The 14,301-nt window shown below is 42.9% G+C and overlaps 1 protein-coding gene across 3 annotated transcripts in view; it reads left to right on the forward strand.

Moving 5' to 3' along the window:
* LPIN1 (lipin 1) overlaps positions 1-14,301 on the forward strand; it is a 79,848-nt gene that overhangs the window by 24,472 nt on the left and 41,075 nt on the right. The window contains exon 1 of one of the 3 annotated variants that reach the window (XM_035109831.2): positions 10,022-10,211. The exons of the other annotated variants lie outside the window; for them this stretch is intronic. The gene's annotated coding sequence lies outside the window, so the exon portion shown is untranslated. Of the gene's footprint in view, positions 1-10,021; positions 10,212-14,301 lie in introns of those variants that run through there. 3 annotated transcript variants of the gene reach the window in all.

Raw genomic sequence — 14,301 nt, forward strand, 5'->3', positions numbered from 1 at the left:
AAGAAGTCGTGGTGGCAAGTTGTAGTGGAATCGCGAGTCTTCTTGGTGTATATCTGCGAGGTATCTGAAAGGTGTCAACTGCAGCTACTGCCTGTACCAGGGATGTGGTTTGACTACAACTCGCATCATACTGAATCACTGTCTACGCTGGCTGAAGCTGATGGGAGTTCAGCATCTTCTGGAGTGCCATAGGTTCTCCATTTCTGTCTCCCCCCCCTCTTTTATCAGACAAGGGCTGCAAACCTATACAGTGATACCTCGGTTTAAGTACACAATTGGTTCCGGAAGTCTGTACTTAACCTGAAGCGAACTTTCCCATTGAAAGTAATGGAAAGTGGATTAATCCCGTTCCAGATGGTCCGCGGAGTACTTAAACTGAAGCGTACTTAACCTGAAGCGAACTTTCCCATTGAAAGTAATGGAAAGTGGATTAATCCCGTTCCAGATGGTCCGCGGAGTACTTAAACTGAAGCGTACTTAACCCGAAGTATGAGTGTCATTGGTTCTGGAAGTCTGTACTTAACCTGAAGCGTACTTAACCTGAAGCGAACTTTCCCATTGAAAGTAACGGAAAGTGGGTTAATCCGTAGGGGAGTGAGCCCCATTGAACTTAATGGCACTTAAGTAGATTTGCTACAGTGTAAATTACCATATTCCAACAGGCCTAAAGAATGTGCCAGTGCACATTCTCTCCTCTCCCCCCCCCCTTGGAATGTGACACCCTTAGGCTAAAGGGAAAGGCAGAGAAGCACTGTGGGTTGGAACCAGTTTTGCAGTTTGAATTTGGGGGAGGTGGAGAGACTGAAGAGTTTTAGGTGGAGCCAGCTAAAACCGGGATGCAGCCTGAGGTGTGCTGGGCTGTGACAGACAGGTTTTCAGTCTCCAGCTTCTATATTTGTTGATAAAGCGAATGCTAAATGTCACTATTAAGTCTTCGGGGAGGTCTTGTTCAAAATAAAACCAACATAGTAAATAAAACAGGACATACTTGCAATCCTTAACTGGACGAGGAGTTAAAATCCCATTGATTCTCTTACTTTCCCTTCCATATCTTCCTTTCCCCTCTCACTCTCATTGAAAGTACTTCTGAAAACATCATTGTCTTCCTGTGGATGATGCCACAATGAAGGCTTTGAACAATAGGGGTTTTCCTAAGGCAGGGGCAGCTGGGATGGGTGGAGGCCAGGCTTGAAGGATTTAAGGGGAGAGGGGCTGTGGTGGAAGGATGAAGAAAGAATAAGAGCTTGGAAAAGAAAGGATGGTCACCACACAAATTGGGAAGCCTACAGTAGGCTAATTCAAATGGAGATCCCCAAAGAACTTAAGACACCCCTAGTTCTCCACCCTCAAGAATACAGGTACAGACAAGCCCATCCAGCATGTCAAGTCTCCCAGTCATTATCAATTACAGGCAGATCTGATGAACTAGACCAAGGTGAGAATGCTGTTTGAAATGGTATAAAATGAGATATGTATATGTCCTTTGTTGCTTTTAAGATACAGTAGTCAGGTTTGCCAGTTTCTTTTGGGGTGATGGGGGAACCAACCCCTGTTCTTGGTAATCTGAAACAAAAGTGAAGTGTAAAAACTTGGACGATAGACACATTCTGAAAGGGCACAGAACTAAATATAGTCACCCCCTGCTCTGCTGTTGCTTGCATATGAGAATTTCTGCTAGAAAAATGCCCCCACCCCCGAAGGATTTCCCCCTGAAAATGTGTCAGGTGTGGAATAAAGCCCATTTCTAGTACCTGGAGTTCTTCCCCTCTTTTTCTGCTTGTATTTAGATATGTCCAGAGCAGAACAACCTTTGCTTAGATATGTGTTATACATGTGAAGGCTGGGGAAAAAACTTTAAATGCAATATGTTCTTTTGCATGCCATAGATAACTAGAATTGCTAACAGGTTCCTAAAAGCAAATGCTTGAGAACCTCAAGGTCTCCTTATGACACCAGTATTTGTTTCTGATGATCTTCCTTCTTCCCACTTGTTTACTGCTTCTGTCCATCTGTCCAGATTTCATTCTGGCCTCTCACCTGTTTCCAGTACTAAGGTTGTCTTTGAGCAACCAGACTAACCAGTTCAAGACATCATATTGTAACCTCCATGGCTGACCTAGCAGAACAGCAGAAATGTAGAAAGTGTGGCTGAGGGCAAATGCAGAATTTATTTGACCTATCTGCTTATGCTTGAGTTATCTATGCATCTGGGACCGTGCTGCTGGGTTATGTTAGCTGAGAAGTAAATCTCAATTGGTTGGAGCGAAATTCTGACGTTTGGCAGTCAATTTTTCAGAAGGCCTACTGCACATATGTGGAAAACTTAGCACACTTTAAGCGGGTTGGGCATGGAGCTAATTGTAAGCTCCCAGCCCCACCTGCTTCCATGTGTTCAGGATGATGCCTAAATTGTGTGCTTACCATGTGTGCTTCCGATGCATGGCAAAATTTACACACCATTTAGACGTTATGGTGAGTATGTCAATGTTGGTGAGATCCTACAGCAATCACTCCGTTTTGTGAATTTTGTGTACAGGGCCTATTAGCTATGGAGCTGATGAGTGAATGAAAGGGAAAGTATGGGAAAAGTACATGTACAGGAAGCAGAAGTTCAAGGTTGCACTCCCCAACATCTCCAGTTAAAAGATACCTCGGCAGAACTGAGAAACAGCCTTGGAGACTTGGCCACCAGTCAAAGCAGACGTCAGTAGGCTAGACAGAGGAAATCTGTAAAAGCAGTGTTATATGAAAATACTGGGTCATTGTGGAAATGGCAGGGTTTTTAGAACAGAGAACGCCTGCAGTTATTGATCAGAAATTAAGCTAGAGAAAACTTGTCTGTCGAAAATAGGTTTCTGGCTTGTGAGGTTGAACACAGCAACATTGCAGCTGACGTTCGGGGTTGGTGGCCGTACGACAGCACCCAGAGAGTAACAAGGACTGAGAGATTGGGGGGGGGGAGAGGCTTGTTTAATCTCACTGTAAACAAGTGGTACAGTGACAATAAAGTATTTCTATTTCTATATTTCTATAACCTTTTGCCAGAAGTGTCTGATTAATACAAACCTTTGCCTTCCCTCTGTAAATGAATATACTTGTGTAGGAATGATTGGTAGGAAAATGACAAAGAGTCAGCAAACAGCATCTTGAAGCGTTGCTCTCTGGGGATACAGCTACAATTCCTGGGATTCTAGCTGTCCCAGAAAGCATCATTTCATACAGTCTGAGCGTTTTATTTGATAACAGAGAAATTTTGCTCCATCAGTATCTTTGCATTTGGGAAGGGGGGCAGGACAGCGGGGGCAGTGACCCTCCCTGAATTTTAGATCATAAAAACCATAATGGAAGAATATAACAAATGCCTTGCTGGATCAGACTAAGGTTCCATCTCATTCAGCATCTCATCTATCTCATTTTCCCACTTTATTGTTCCAAAGCTATTGTTATTGCTGGGCTTAAGGTTTCTAGCTAACCTTTTTGGCTCACCACAATCGTTATGAACAAATCCAGGCTGCCCTGTGTTGATAATATTGGCATAGTGTAGTCAGCTAATGTAAGATATGAAGATAAAATTATTGCAACAAATGCTCTTAAAGCACATTAATTTTCAATTTAGTGGGCCATAAAACTTTCCTGTGTGCATTCTCCTTCCCATCCATCCATCCGAAATGGCAGCTCTACATCCACCCCTAAAAAAGAAGTCCTAAAAAAAGATTACTTGTTGAATTACTGAATCACATTTTGTTCCCTTACAAATCTTAACAGAACTGAATTCAGCAATTCACCTGCTTTATGAAAGCTAATTTAAAAATAATGCCATGGTGTCACTTTGTATAAGGTGTGTCTCCCATAGTTTTTAAAGAAATAGGCCAGCATTTTGCTCCTGTTAAAACTTAATAGCAAATCTCCCATTTATTTGAGCGGTGCAGGATTGCAACCAATTATGAGTAACACAGACCTTACCTACACTGGAAGATGCAGGTATAAAAACAGGCTGGTTCTTGGTACATAATCTGGTTTCTACCTGTTCATTAAAGCTTTTCCTGTTGTCAAGTGTTGCGAGACCTTTTACCTGAATGTGCCTGAGCGCATTGCAAAGGAAATCTCTCTGAAGCAGGCAAAATAAAACAAAACAAAAAAGAATTAGGAGTACAGGAAGCTGTCTATTTAGCTCAGTTTTGTTTACTACTCTGGCCGCCAGCAGTTCTCCAAGGTCTCGGGCAGAGAGTCTTATTGCCTTTCTGGTCTATTTTTAACTGCCGATGCCAGACCCTGATATCAGGTAGGCTCTACTGCTTGCCAAACATAATGCTGTACCATTGAGCTATGTGGCCCTCTCCTGAACCATAAATGTGATTTATCAAAGTTGATTATTTACCTAGGGACAAAATTTATGGAAGCTTCCTTGCCTCCTTCTTGACAAAAGTTGTCTTCAACTTCTGCCCTTCAACCTCTGGCACGGAAAAGTTGCATTGCTGATTACTTCAGGGGTATTGTTGTTGTTTTAAAAAACCCCACCGTGCTTTCCCGTCCTTGTTTTGTTATTTTTATTTTTTCGATGCGTGCATGTAGCTCCTCCCTGCCTTTTTGTTCCTCGGTCTTAAACAAGCGATCCTGCCCACACACATTCCTGTGAGCTTGGCCGAGAGGACATCCCTCCTCTCCTTTCCTTCCAAGATCGGCTGCGGTACAGTAGCTAGGAACGTGCATCGTCTCTCACACCATCCGGGCCTTGTTTTTGCTTCCCTTTTACACCAGGCAAGGGAGAAGCGATTGCTCAAACGCGAAGCCAGCACGTGAAAGTGAGACACTCACAGCAACGGAAGCGGCAGGGAAATGCGTTAAAGGGTCGGCTGTTAAGCTTCCTGAACTCTCATTTATTATAATGAATTTGCCATTAATCGCGACTCCTCGTCTTTCAGCCTTTTCTTTTCACCCAGACATGTGAAAGCACGATAGTAGGTGTACGATCCTGTTGGAAGAGGCGTCAGTTGCAGAAACGCAAACAAGATCGTATACCCACGACCTTGCTTTCGCGTGTCAAGGTTAAAAAACGCACAACGGACTTCTGGGCACTTTGAAGAGATCAGAAGTCTCCCCCCCCCACAACTTTTTTTTTTGGCAGGTTAAGCGATATGAACGTGAGAAAGACACCATCTTCATTAGAAGCCAAGCCCCATTCAAAACCCATCCATTTGAAATAGATATCCCTTTTTTATATGGAAACTACTGTACTGTATTCCGTTTCCATATCATGGGCGTAGCCAAGGGGGAGGGGCAGCTTCCGCCCCCCCCCCCACGCAATAACTAAAAACCAATAAAAATACAAAGCAATCTGAGGTTCTGCTCCCCTAACAAAAGCTCCCCCCCCCCAAAAAAAAATTCTGGCTACGCCCATGCTCCAGATTGGTTAAATTCCCCATTCGAATTTAATACCAGCCTGGGGACAATGGTGTTTACGCGACACGTGCCTGGGAAACTCATGCAAACAACCGTCTAAGGCCCCGCCCCCTTGCGTTCTGTCAGCTGCGCGCGGATCCGCCTCCCCCTCCCCTCCCCGGCCATCCGCGTTCGGCTGAGGACACGCCGCTCCCCGATTGGCCGCGGGGATCGCCTCAGTTCCCCTCCTCCCCGCGCTGAGTCACAGCACAGCAGCCAAGCAGAAAGGCGCTCAAGGTTCTACGGGAAGGGCCCTGCCAAGGGGAGACCCCGATGGCCAACTGCAGTCAGACAAACGTCCAGCAACCATTCATCATATTTCGCCTTTATAGGCTGAAGGAGCGCGGTAGTGATGAGTCCGACGATAAACTCGCCACGGCTAGCCCAAGCACAAATCCATAACATCGGTTTTTTACTTGGTCTTTTTTTGTTAGGGCTGCGTCTCCTTAGAACAGAGGTTTGGGACTACACCTCCCATCATGCCTAGCTAGCAGGACCAGTGGTCAGGGATGATGGGAATTGTAGTCCTATAAAAACAGCTGGCGACCCAAGTTTGGGCAACTGCTAGAACTTCAATCTGAGCATGTGCAGAGTACGTCTTCTTCACTTCTTCGAGTAGTAGTTGCAAGACTATGCACACATCTGGAGTATGGGTTGTGTGAGACAGTGCAAAGGAGGGTAGGGTTTTGACTGATGTGCATAGGAGAGGATTTTGGCAGGTGTACCTTATCGGGAAGGTTTTAGACATGAAACGACTCCAGAAATTTGCTGTTCTCCGTGGCTTCTGGGATGTGCAGGTGATTCCAGGAAAGCGACACCATTTTGAAATTAAGATATTTTACTGTAAATGCTCTTGTGGGAAAGAATATGTTATCTTTAGGTAGAAGAAACACAATCCAGTAAATAGGATTATATCTTTACTCCCAATGGGGTGACATTCTGAAATCAGGAATATATATATATATATATATATATATATATATATATATATATATATGTATGTATGTATATGTATGTATATGTATATGTATATGTATGTATATGCACGCTTTGATATTCTGGATTATGGAGCATCTTTTTTTTAATGCCTAGCACCATCTATTTAAACAAGTCAAGAAATGCTGTCACCTTGGACATAAAGCCATTTTCATAAGTGATGCAGTTTTATTGCTTATAACCCATAATTCATCACAATATAAAACAGGGGAGATGGACATATAACAAATGAGAAAAGAAATACAATTAATTAAGTATAAACCAAAGTGAAGGAGCAGCACTATTTAAACTGGATTGCATCCCTTGTGATATGCAATCTATGCACAAATGGTGCTTTTAATTGCATCTATGCCTTCCTTGCACCTGTAATTTGAATATATGAATGGCAATAACTAATAATGTACATTTGATTTCAAAATATTTCATCTCATCAACCACATTCATTAATCACACATTCTATATCAAGGCTACTTAATATAGTGCCCACCAGTTTTTCGGATGACAACTCCCGTCATCTCCAGCCAGAAAGAGCAATGGTTATGCATGATGGGAGTTGTAGTCAACCACATCTGGAGGTGGCTACCTCTATTCTGGACTAAAACATATTGTTATTTAGGGCTGGCACCAGATTGGAAAAGCTGGGGAAATTACTGGGCAGTGAGTCATGCAATATTACTTGGCTGTGATGGCAGTGTGGGCAGCTGGGTCTATATATTAATATTTTATTATTATTTTATTTAATGTGTATACCGCCCTTCATCCGGGAATCACAGAGTGCTTTACAATATAAAACTACAAAAATATATGCTATACTAAACAAAACAATAACAATAACCCTCCAAATTTAAAAGGCCGTAGATTGTCTCATTAGCCAAAGGCCTGGGAAAAGATTTAAATTTTGCACAATGTTCCAGAGCAAAGGCAAACATACTTGGTACATTCTGACCATTAAAACATTGCTGATGAAGAATTGTCGAAACAGGGCCTTGTCGTGGGATTTTTTCACTGGAATTTATTTTTATTTGCCTCACTATCATACTGGAATTGTTTCCTATTTGAATTCATCATTACATAAAACCTTTTGAAGATTTACTTGAAATTCATCTTCCTCCTGGCCCGAGTTCTTTCAATTTACTGTTTATTTCTAGACTTCACAAAGAACTCCAATTTCTACAATGTTCCAGAGCGACACAGGTTTGGGGGCGTTGTGGGAAATTACGAACGACTAGATTTAGCCAATCTGATGCTGTTCAGAGTTTGGCCCTCCAGATGTTTGGACTACAATTCCCATCATCCCTGACCACTGGCCCTCTTAGGTAGGGATCATGGGAGTTGTAGGCCAAAACATCTGGAGGGCCGCAGTTTGGGGATGCCTGATCTAGAACAAAACAAAACAAAAAACCCTCCACCCCTTGTGATAGCTAGAGTGCTTCACTTAAAGAGATATGTACTTGCACATCAAACATTTAAGCTACTCTGGGTTCTGGACACCCACATTTCCAGCAGTGTCCATCATGAGGACTATTTGCACGTAGGCCCAGGCACTTAAACAAATTACGTCATGATTTCAGTGTTTTCATATGCCAAGAACCTGATCACTCCAGTCATCCGCCATATATTCTCTGATGATCATCCCAAACATGTTATTACTGCCCACAACAGATTAGTTTCTGGCAGGAAGGACTTTAAAGTCCTTCATCTTATGTACATCCTCTCATACCAGCCCTCTGATGTTATTCCCATTTTACAGGTCAAGGAAATGTGACCAAGAAATTGCTATTTGTCAGACAGGTCTGTAGGGAATGCCCTCTACTGTATACTCCTAGCCGTAGGTATACTGTATACTGTATACTCCTAGGCCTAGGTGCCTTTGAATCAAAAACTGATTCCCTTCCAGGGCCGTCTCAAGCATGTCGGGCGCCCTGGCGCCATGGTGCGGAGATCGTTCCGGCGCCCCTGCCCTAGTGGGCGGGCGCAGTGCGCGCACACACACACACAGAGTAAAACAATAAAATTCCTAGGTCAATAAACTCCCTGTTTGAAACCCTGAGGAGCAGATACCAGATAATAAGTTTCCCCATTCAGCTGTCCCCCCCATACAATCCTTAAAATAAAAATTGTTATCAGAAGCAGTATGCAAAGAATTTTATGCCTCTAAATTTCGCGCACGAATATTAATTTTAGAACTTTAGGAAAGTGATTTGTGGTTCTCGGTGGTTCTACAAATCGAGAAGAACCACACACATTTTCAGTTCTATAAATCGAGAAGAACCACAGTATTTTCGACCACAAGAGGTCAAAACGCTAATGAGCCTTAGTAAAAGGCAGTAAAAAAGCCACTTTCTTTGAACCCACAGTGTTCTGTTCTGTTCTAACCCACTTCACAGAAGGCAAGCCAATCAATTTCTCGAAATCACATCTCAATAAAACTTTGTACTGCATGCATATGCCCATCCTTTTTCTCCCTGGACCCATCTTTCCAAGGCCCTGAGTTCTCATCCCACAACCCCTGAATCCTCCATTTTTTGAATGGTGGCATTCAGTTAGAATGGCCTTTTCTTTTCTTTACTGGTGGCATCTAATTAGAACTGGAGACTAGAGAGACAACATGGAAGAGTTCTAATTGAACCGTCTGCTGGTAATTTCCCATAAGAACTGCTCTTCCCCTTCTCTCCAGTCTGCTGACCAAATGTGCTATTTAAGAAGTGCTCAAGCATTTTAAAGAGTTGAAGATGACATGCCCCTTAACACTTGTGCGTGCTGAACTATATTTTGTGAATATCTGACACATGGCAAATATCTGCCACATGGCAAAGTGTCAAATCATTCACAAGACCACTTCCGGCAATTTAAGCATATGCATGACCCCTGAGAAAGGCAACTGAGACATAGTGATCCTTATGTGGATGAGACCAATCTCTCTCTCTCTCTTTGGCTCTATTTCAATTTGTACGAATTGAAAAATAAATAAAACAAAACCCGCAAACGACCGTTCTTACAGGAACCGAAACCGTCATGACAGACGCAAGACACTCGCAGTTTTGTTTAATGACCAAAACCCAGCTTGTTGGTTTCAGTTTGCAACCCAGAACCTCTGGTTTTGACTCTCGCAAAGCTTGCTGCGTCCATTTTATTAGGGTAACCACCCACCTGCATTTTGGGGCAATTTCACAAGCGACAGACGGTTTTTTGCCACTGTCTCAGTGCTTGCCTGTCAAGAATCCCCATGAATTTACCATGCTAGGTTGGGCCTGCCTGTTGTGGTCTGTGGCTTGCAGCAAACTCTTATGTACACGTTGCAAGATATAGCTGGAGCATAGCTGCCAAGTTTTTCCTTTCTCGCGAGGAAGCCTATTCAGCATAAGGGAAAATCCCTTAAAAAAAGGGATAACTTGGCAGCTATGCTGGAGTGGGGTCAGAAGTGGGGCAAATATAGGAAGATGCTTCCGGTAGCTCTAGCATTGGGTAACCATAACCACAGCTGTTGCGGCGGATGGCCTGAATTCTCCTTAAAAACCCCCTTCCTGCCTCCCTTCTCGAGGTCCCTCCTACAGGGCGGTTACCAGGCTGCCTCCGTGGGATGAATTGACATCCCTGCAGCAGCCTGTTTGCATACAAACCAAGCCTCTGGCCGGCGCCTGACCTGCCAGTAGCCTCATCCGAAGCCCTTCATTGCTGTGGAGGAGAAGAGCAGGGTCAAGCAAGCAGCTGTCTCTCTGCCTCTCTTGGGGAAAGTTGCTGATGTTTCTCACGGTTGACAGACGGTGCAAAGACAGGTATAAAGCCGATGAAGGATGTGGGGGGCAGGCGGGGGGGGGAAGTTAAGGAGATGGGATAAGTATTGATGGAAATAGTACTATTATGACAATTCTGCAGGCTACTGGATTTTTACCTGCACGGTGTTTTGCTTAAGATGGTTGCAATGTTTAAGCTTGGGGACAAGTGCCCCTTTGTCTCATGGTGCCTTGCTTTTTGTCTTCCTTCTGGAAAAAGTACATGTTTGTCCTCCAGGAGGACCAAAGCTCTCCGCCACATATGTATTGGATATTAATCTGCATTTTAACAAGAGCTCGCATCCTAAAATAGCCGCAGTGGGTGAAGTGGCCTTTCCCCTGATTCTCTGGGTTGATGACTTAAGATGCATTTATCGAGGGATATGTGGCGGCAAAAGGCTCTGATGCAAGACGGGGGGGGGGGGAGAAAGATACGAGTATCCCTTTGAGCATGCCTATGGTGGCAAGCGGCAAAAAGATTTGCAGGCCTGGCATAGATTTTAGGCCTCTCCGGAGCCTCGTTGGCAAGAAGAAAAGGGTTAAATGTGAATTCAGACACTCCGTCCCTTGTCTTCCTGTTTACTAAACTGCTGCCTTGGTGTAAAAAGACAGGCTCTTTTGGCCTCGGGAATGGAGAGTTGCGTGACCGTTTTGAAGTTTAAAATCAGGTTTTGTAGCAATTGTTGTTGATCTGTGAAACCTGGCTAAAAGCGTGTGTTGTACTGCCACAGGATTTTTAGTTTTGGTCTCCTTTTTATCTTTGCTAGCGCATATTCTGTTTTATTGCACAATTGTCTGATATAGATGTGCTTAGACAGTGTTGATAAGCCCAATGTTATGTGTGGGTTTTGAACCTCCGATCTATATATCCACTCCTATGGTATTTACTTTTAAACAGTGCTTTTTTTGTTGGGGTACTCAGGGGTACGCATACCCAGAAACATTTTGTGACTCTAAGTTTGGCCTCATTGAGGGGCAGTATTTCAATATGAGTAGGAAAATGAGAGTAGTACCCCTAAACATTTTTTTAAGAAAAAAAGCACTGCTTTTAAATACATTTTGTTTGGCTTCAAATGTCAGTAGAGAGACTTCATATTTCGCAGACATACACATACATACACACACACACTTGTTTATCAGTATTACCGAAAGGGATGTAATCAAAGACTCTTTAGCCCTTAGGTGAGGGATTGTTCCCAACAGTTCTAGTATAAAGTCAACTAAAATATTTCGGCATGATCCACCTAAAGTTGTCCCACTGACTTCATTTGGAAAGCACACACCGGTAATTTAACTGTTGAAATCAGTGGGACGTGGTTGTTTTTTTAAGTGCTTACCTTTGATTGGAAACCCCCCTTTTTTTTCTTTTGGGAAAATTCATGTAGAACCTGGAGATAATTTAATTTTTAAAACATTACCGTTTCCTGAATAAATCATTTGCTTCTCACTGAGGGGAAAAACAAACAAACGGGGATAAGATACCCTTTTCAGATCCTATGTTTTAATTCATTTGTTTATATTGAAATAAATTAAACCACATTAATTGGATGGTACACACATAATAAATTGTCAATGAAAATTGAAATAGGGATGCTTTTTCTGTATTTTAGAGACAAGTTCCAGTGGAACCAATGGGGCAAGTTAATGGCAACTGTTATATCCTGTTGAGAGTCTGTGGTTAGACTGGGGGACATAAGGTTCAAAGTTTACTGGATTGTTAGTTACTGTCCTGCAAGCTAACATAGCTGAGAGAGTTGTTGACATCGGAATAATGGTATTGGTCAATCTGGAATGCTGTGAACTCTGTTTTTTTTTTTTAAAAAAAATCCTGTGTTTTGATTTTTACTGTAAATAGAGTTTCTCATTGGAGATCCAGCAGGGCAGAATTCAGAAAGAATCACTACTACAAAAGCCTTTTAAAGAAAAGAATTGGGGAACTGTCCTTGATGGACTGTGCTCCTGTTTTCCATTCCAAGTGTATTTATTTAACCAATTTTTGTGGGTTTGGAGTGGCCTTCTTTGTGCACTCAAATATGACTAAACAATGCACAAAGAGCTCTTTTGGAAGCACTTGGGACCATTAGTGGATTTTGGAAATGTTTGTAATTTCAACCATGCCCATACATGCTTTAAAGGTTGTTTTTATCACATTGGGAAACGGTATTCTTGTTTGATACATGTTTTGGCTTTAGAAATGGAACTGTGCAGAAGTAATCTGGGATCTTTACAAAGTTCTTTCAGATGCCTAACTGGGCTTATTTTATCAGCAGTGTTAAGGCTTGTGGCACATCATCCTACACAGGGCCAAGGCATGCTTAGAAATAAGATAGAAATTAATTTCAGGCGTGAATAATTTGTGATCGCAGGTGCTGAGCTTTCCTCCTGGGGGACATCCTTTGCTGGAAAAGTATCTTTTTCCTTTGGTATTGACTTTTGTCTCTCTTTTTTTAAGCCATCAGAATGAAACACTCCCTCCCACAGTTAAGAAAGTAGATGCCATTTGTGAGGAAGAATTGGGCATGAAAATGGGACTAGGTTATGAGGGGTGGTGGGATCTTGCATAGGGTCCCTACTGGTGGGTCCCATGAATTATGCAAGTTCTCCACATGTTTAGGTATGCTCTTTCTATTCTGTTTTGTTCTATGGAAAGGGCGCCTGAAAACAAAGTGCTTTTTATTTGTCACATTATCTATGATTGTATTTCTAAATTCCAGACACACCCCTTATTTAACCACTGGAAAATAAACAGACTAATAACGTCTCAGTGAAAAAATATATATCTTTCTTTCTTTTAAGAATTGCTGTTGTTCCCCCATGGAGATGTCAGCTCTCTTTGATAACTGAAACAGTTCGTTCAAAGTGAGGAGACAGTGGCAATTTCAAGATTTATTACCCTTTCTTGTAAATTGAGGAGCATCCAGTTTGCTTTAGGAAACAAAAGCAGCTTTAGGAAAATGATTCCCCGGTCTTCTGCTTTTCTGCCTGTCCTCAGTATTTCTGCATGTCGGAATAGTAAAAGCACTTCCATGCTATGCTTCAATTAGCTGCTTCCTCTTTGACACAAATTGTGTTTATTCTGACATCTGAATTTGGCTTGTAAGTTTACTAGCCAAGCCAGGGCTGCAAACCATGGTTTCGTGGATCATGTGTAATGGCAAACTATGGTTTGTACCAAATAGGAATAATTTAAATCAGAATGTGTGAGAAGAGTGTCTGTGTGTGCCTGAGGCTTATTGACAAACCATGGTCCAGCTCTCCGCCTGAACCGAACCTGTGTAATAAAATCAGGTTTCCTGCCATGTAATGGTGTGGAAAGATGCTTTACACAGCACTGTCATATTGTGTGTGTATTTAGGGGGGCATTCATCTCTTGAGAGTCCCATGGACTGCGAGAAGATCAAACCTATCCATTCTTATCCCTGAGTGCTCACTGGAAGGACAGATCCTGAAGCTGAGGCTCCAATACTTTGGCCACCTCATGAGAAGAGAAGACTCCCTGGAAAAGACCCTGATGTTGGGAAAGATTGAGGGCACAAGGAGGAGACGGCAGAGGACGAGATGGTTGGACAGTGTTCTCGAAGCTACCAACATGAGTCTGACCAAACTGTGGGAGGCAGTGCAAGACAGGAGTGCCTGGCGTGCTATGGTCCATGGGGTCACGAAGAGTCGGACACGACTAGACGACTAAACAACAACAACAAAAATGTATCTCAGTGGCAGTATCCGAAGCAAACAGAAAGTCCTAAGTTTTATTCCTGCCATCTCCAGTTAAAAGGATCTGGTTAGCAAATAGTGGGAAAGACCGCTGACTGAGGCTATGGAGAGCCAGTTCCAGTCAGAAAACATGGACAAATAGCCTGACCAGACATAATGCAGTTCCCCATGTCCCATGTAACCAGCCTACATAGCATAGAAGTTCTTTGGATGACGTCTTCGAAGGACTGCCTTCTCATGACATGAGCTTGCCCGCCCACTGCACTATTCCTCAAAAGCCTTGATCTGTTTTCCACTGCCATCAGAGGTTCAACTGGATGATAATGCGTGACAGAATCTTTTTGGTTGTGGCACCCAGATTACAGAACTCCTTTACCCA

This window comes from Zootoca vivipara, chromosome 3 (genome assembly GCF_963506605.1).
Source record: "Zootoca vivipara chromosome 3, rZooViv1.1, whole genome shotgun sequence".
NCBI classification, from domain to species: domain Eukaryota; kingdom Metazoa; phylum Chordata; class Lepidosauria; order Squamata; family Lacertidae; genus Zootoca; species Zootoca vivipara.